We start from the raw sequence: 5,226 nt of genomic DNA on the forward strand, positions 1-5,226 counted from the left end.
GCAGGTCCATTCATAGCATCACAAGTCTATAAGCTAATCACTAAATCCTAGTGAGTGCCCTTAAGTGAAAAAGTATAAGGAGTCCAGTTGTACGGACTCAAGTTCCCAAACCCAGCGGATCATCAGAAACAGACTTCCTGGGCTACACTCCATGCTTTCCAAATCAAAGATAGAACAAAAAGACTGTTCGCAATACTACTGAGCTTTGAAACTCCAGGCAAGTTACGGGCCCCAATTTCTTCATGTAAACTGGATTGACAATAACCCCTGCAGGGTATAGTTATTAGCGATAAGGGTAAACACTCTAAAATGCAGTGGTTCAGCACATAAATGTGGAAATGGCATTAATTCATAGAGTCCAAACCAAGTCTTTTGCTACAATTGGAATCCATGCATGACTCAATCTCAGTCGAAGCATCATCACTCACATCCTGTCAGAATGCAGAATCTGAATTCTTACTGCATATTTAAGGATTGCCATTTGATTCTTCTGTAAAAATTGTGACTAAATATATTTTTTTAAAAATCTAACTTCATTGTGGTTCAGAGAAAGTATAATTAATTATATAAAGAAAACCAAGTTTCCCTACCCCCCAGGCCGTGGACCAGTACTGGTCCAGGCCTGTTAGGAACTGGACCGCACAGCAGGAGGTGAGTGGTGGCCAGCCAGCGAAGCTTCATCTGCCGCTCCCCACCGCTCGCACTACCTCCTGAACCATCTACCCCCCACCCCTGTCCGTGGAAAAATTGTCTTCCATGAAACCGGTCCCTGGTGCCAAGAAGGTTGGGGACCAATGAAGAAAACTTTTTTTTTTTGGCGGTACGTGGGCCTCTCACTGCCGTGGCCTCTCCCATTGCGGAGCACAGGCTCCGGACGCGCAGGCTCAGCGGCCATGGCTCACGGGTCTAGCCGCTCCGCGGCATGTGGGATCTTCCCGGACCGGGGCACGAACCCGTGTCCCCTGCATCGGCAGGCGGACTCTCAGCCACTGCGCCACCAGGGAAGCCCAGAAAACGATTTTGATGCATGAGTGTTTCCAAAGATTCCAGTGGCTTTCCGAGCAGATAATGTTGCTCCATTACAGTTTCTGACTAAACGTTTAGTAGTACTCTATAAGCTTACCAAGCCTGATTTCCTGCCATCCCTTTAAGTCTACAATGTCTCTTTTTGTTAATTAACATTGCAATGTATTGTAACTAAAAACTTTTAACAGGCAGCTTTTATTAGAGTGCGATATTCTGCTTGTGGTGGTATATATAGATGTAATTTGAGGGATTTTTTAAATTTTCTTTCTTTTAACTGTTGGCCTTTTCTTAGGTGCACTAATGCTGAAGCACTATGAGCTTTCAGAAATTCTGGAGAGACTACAAAGTTCTGGTTGTTATGGTACCTCTAGTTGGGTTCATACATTTGGGGTGGCACAGGATCAAAAGCAGCCCTGTCTTCCAAATTCCTAATAAGGATGACCTTCCTGAGCCAGGCAGTCTGGCAGTCACAAGTCCTGAGAAGAACCACATCCCAGGGAAATAGTAGACTTGAGAGCTTCAGGTGAGTTTGATTTAATGTGGTCAACCAAATGGCATGTTCCAACAATGGGAAACATAATCTTTAAGAAAGTGTAGGGCTCTGGCAATAAAAGCCTAAGTTGGTGAGTTAACCTGTTGTTTTTATTATGAACCACTGGCAAAATATTATCCTACAGTTGCTTCTAGAAAAGTTGGTTCCACAGAAAGCTTTGACACTTGCCTGAAAGGACAGTCAGTCCATCACTTGTCCTGCCCTTTTCACTAGCAGTGTCACCAGGATCATAATTGTGTCCAAAGGAACAGTTTTTCCCCTGCCATAAATCCATGCTGCACTTACAGATCTGTAACTTGCAAAAGGTTCTTTTCTTTATTATTCTCTGATTTTTCCAAGATAAATAAAACTAATTGTATTTATTCCTTAATATCTACAGTCAGCCCTCCGTACCCATAGGTTCCAAATCCACAGATTCAGTGAACCACGGACCAAAAATATTTTAAAAAATAATTCCAGAAAGTTCCAAAAAGCAACTACTTACATAGCATTTCCATTGTATTAGGTATTATAAGTAATTTAGAGATGATTTAAAGTGTCTGGGAGGATATGCCTATGTTATATGCAAATACTTCCCCATTTTATATAAGGGACTTGAGCATCTGCAGATTTTGGTATCTGAGGGGGGTCCTGTAACGAATCCCCCATGGCTACCAAAGAATGACTAATATTTTAGCTTCAAAGTAATTTGTTACTTTTCAGAGTCACTGAAATAAGAGCATATAGTACTATAATTCAGGTCTATAGACCCCTATCAATAATTCCCAAATCCAGAAAGTTCTAAAATCTAAAAGGTTTTGTCATAACTCCTTAGCTAGTTGATCTTAACTAACATGAGGCAATTTAATCTTTATTCCACTTAATATGAATACTTACTTTCACTGCAGAAATGTTGTATTTGATCATGAGTGTTATACTGTATTATGATTATATTGATTCTGGGTGTTAAACACCATATTATTTTGATTATGGGTGTTATACACTATATTGTATTTCTAAAATCCAAGAAATAATGAATTATGAAACTCATTTGGCCCCAGATGGAGAACTGTGACCCTACAATTGTGGAACATTTTCTATTTTAATATACCATTTTGACCTTCAGGTGAGTAATAATGTCCTAGCGGTTGAAGTACGTCCAAAGAATGCACTGTATCTGTCCGTTATTTTAAAAAATTTTTACTTTTATTATGGAAAGTTGCAAACAAACCCCAAATAGAGAGGAATAGTATATTCAACTCTGTAGTATCCATCCCCCAACTTTAACAATTATCAACATTTTACCAGTCTCTTTTTATCTATCCCCTCCCTTTTTTTTAATTGCTGGAGTACTTTTAAGCAAGTCTCAGGTTTTGGTATGTATCTTTAACAGTGCAGATAAACACATACAACCACAAGTATATTATCACACTGAAAAAGTTAATGGTAACTCTTACTATTTAACTTTCAGTTCTAGCACAAAAGCATTCATACACAGTACATGAGGGTGAGCCAATAAACTATTTACAAAGCAGGCAGTGGGCTGGATGTGGTACATGGGCTATAATTTGCCAACCACTATGATGGTGTAGTCCATTACTTCATTAGGTGTTGCAAAATTATGCTGCTGAAATGCTATTGTTTCTTCTCCATTTAGTAGCTGGACCAACTTTGCCTCAACTATTCAGTTACCCCTCAAAATGCATTTATACAGGAAGAGCAAGATATATGGTTTATTTCCCTTTATCAGTGTTTATAATAAATTTGAATTATCTCAGTCTATTACTGTCAGTATTCTTTTTAATGCTTAAATTGTCCCATCTTAGATTCCCTCCAAGTTGACTCCTGTGTCTTTTTTTTTTTTTCCTGTGCCCTTTGATATGATCAAAGTGATCTTTAATAACATTATTACTTTTTGGCAGAAAAATGTCCCCAGCTCATCTAGTTTATTTCTTGCCTCAGACCTAGAATCAGCCACTTCTCCAAAGAGCCCTGATTCCTTTTAGGAAAATATTTTACTTGTTTATATTTCTTTAAATCATATTTTATAGCTCTGAATTTAGAATATAGTCATGTAGGTTTTAGTATTATTTAATTGTTATCCATCACTGCAAAAAGCCCATCTGCCAGGCCAGTGCATCCGGGAATAGTCAGGGCCATTCATGTGATGGTAACTTTTGGAATAATGGGTCACATTGTTAGGAAGAAAGAAATAGCTGAACTGACACTTCCAAACCTATGCTATAAGCCAGCCCTGTGTTTCGTTTCTTTTTTTTTTTCAATTGTACCTTATTTTGTCTAGATCTAGACATAGGACCAGAAGTCAGCAAGTTTTGACATCCTAAAAATGATTTGGGAGTCACCTACACTCTCTTCCTTTCTCATTTTATAGAGATATTAGCCAAAAGGTATGGTTACTGGTCTCATTACCACAAGACTGTTAGAGGTGCCAATTTGGCATTCTACTTTTGAAAAGTCGCATGTCACTATTATGTATTGAAAAGTAACTAGAGAAATCACTTGATTAATCACAGTCTGTGTTATGATTTGTGGTTTGTGTGTGTGTGTGTGTGTTGTAACGTGCAGATTTATGTATGGAAGTCACTTCACTAAGCTTTCATTTAAATGTATTTCACAGATTTTGCCAAATCTAAAATAACCTTTGAAATAATATTTAAGTACCTTTGTTGTTCCTTGCATAAGATGAACAGAAACTTTTTTTCCTCCTCGTGCTATAAAAAGAGATGACTATAGCTTTATCATTGCAGGGAGAAAGCTGGCCATCATTGCCTTCACTTTATTTGGGCCCAGTTGCCATGGTTACAGCCCTTTAACTAAATTGGGAGGAGTGGTAACCAAAAGAACACTTTGCATAGCATTCCCTTGTTCTCTTCACATCTTCTTTGCACATCTTCAAATCACCTTTTTGGTCTGTATCATATTGTGCCATAGACAGCTCTGAGTAGTACTGTAGTCTGAGTAGTTCAATTAGTTTTATTTGTGCTAAACACTGTCCAATGGTTAGCATATTCCTGAAAATAACTAATAATTGGCTGAACCTTTACCTTCAAAGCACCAAGCCTCAACAGATAAGGTCTATGACCTGAGATTTTTATCCTTTCCACATATTATTATAGTATCAGAATTTTATGCCTCAGGCACGCTTCTTCCAACCTCATTAAGGAAACTAGTACAAGCGCTAGCACACTTGGTAAATGATAGCATTTTATATTATTTACACTCTTTGAGATCACATTGCAAATCAGATCCTATTTTTCTCCTTGTCATCCAGCACATTCCCTGGCTTTTGTATTTATTGTCATTAGCCAAAATTTGGGGGACAGTTAGATATGGGACATCAAAACTGAAAATCATTGATTGATCGGGTAAAACTACAGAAAACTGCTCTGAATTTAGCCAAATATTTTAAATTAAAACATGGTTTATTCTTTGGTAAATGTGTTGTGTAGATTTGTCTAGCTGGATGTAGACTGAACATTAGAGAGTGTCTGTATTAGGAATCCCAACAGTTATCTCATTTTCATAATTATTTATAAGCAGGATTTGGTATAAATGCACTTGCATTCACACCTAAGGTTTCCAAGCAAATGAAAGTTAGAGAAGAAACAACACTAGATCTTTTTTTTTTTTTTTTTTTTTTTTTTTTG

General features: G+C 37.8%; 1 protein-coding gene across 1 annotated transcript in view; it reads left to right on the forward strand.

Moving 5' to 3' along the window:
* The first annotated feature begins 1,316 nt into the window (after positions 1–1,316).
* The window catches only part of MKKS (MKKS centrosomal shuttling protein), a 12,528-nt gene continuing 8,618 nt past the window's right edge, over positions 1,317–5,226 (forward strand). The window contains exon 1 of the mRNA XM_007450206.1: positions 1,317–1,549. The gene's annotated coding sequence lies outside the window, so the exon portion shown is untranslated. The remainder of the gene's footprint in view (positions 1,550–5,226) is intronic.

The sequence above is a fragment of the Lipotes vexillifer genome, unplaced genomic scaffold, assembly GCF_000442215.2.
Source record: "Lipotes vexillifer unplaced genomic scaffold, Lipotes_vexillifer_v1.1 scaffold137, whole genome shotgun sequence".
NCBI classification, from domain to species: Eukaryota; Metazoa; Chordata; class Mammalia; order Artiodactyla; family Lipotidae; genus Lipotes; species Lipotes vexillifer.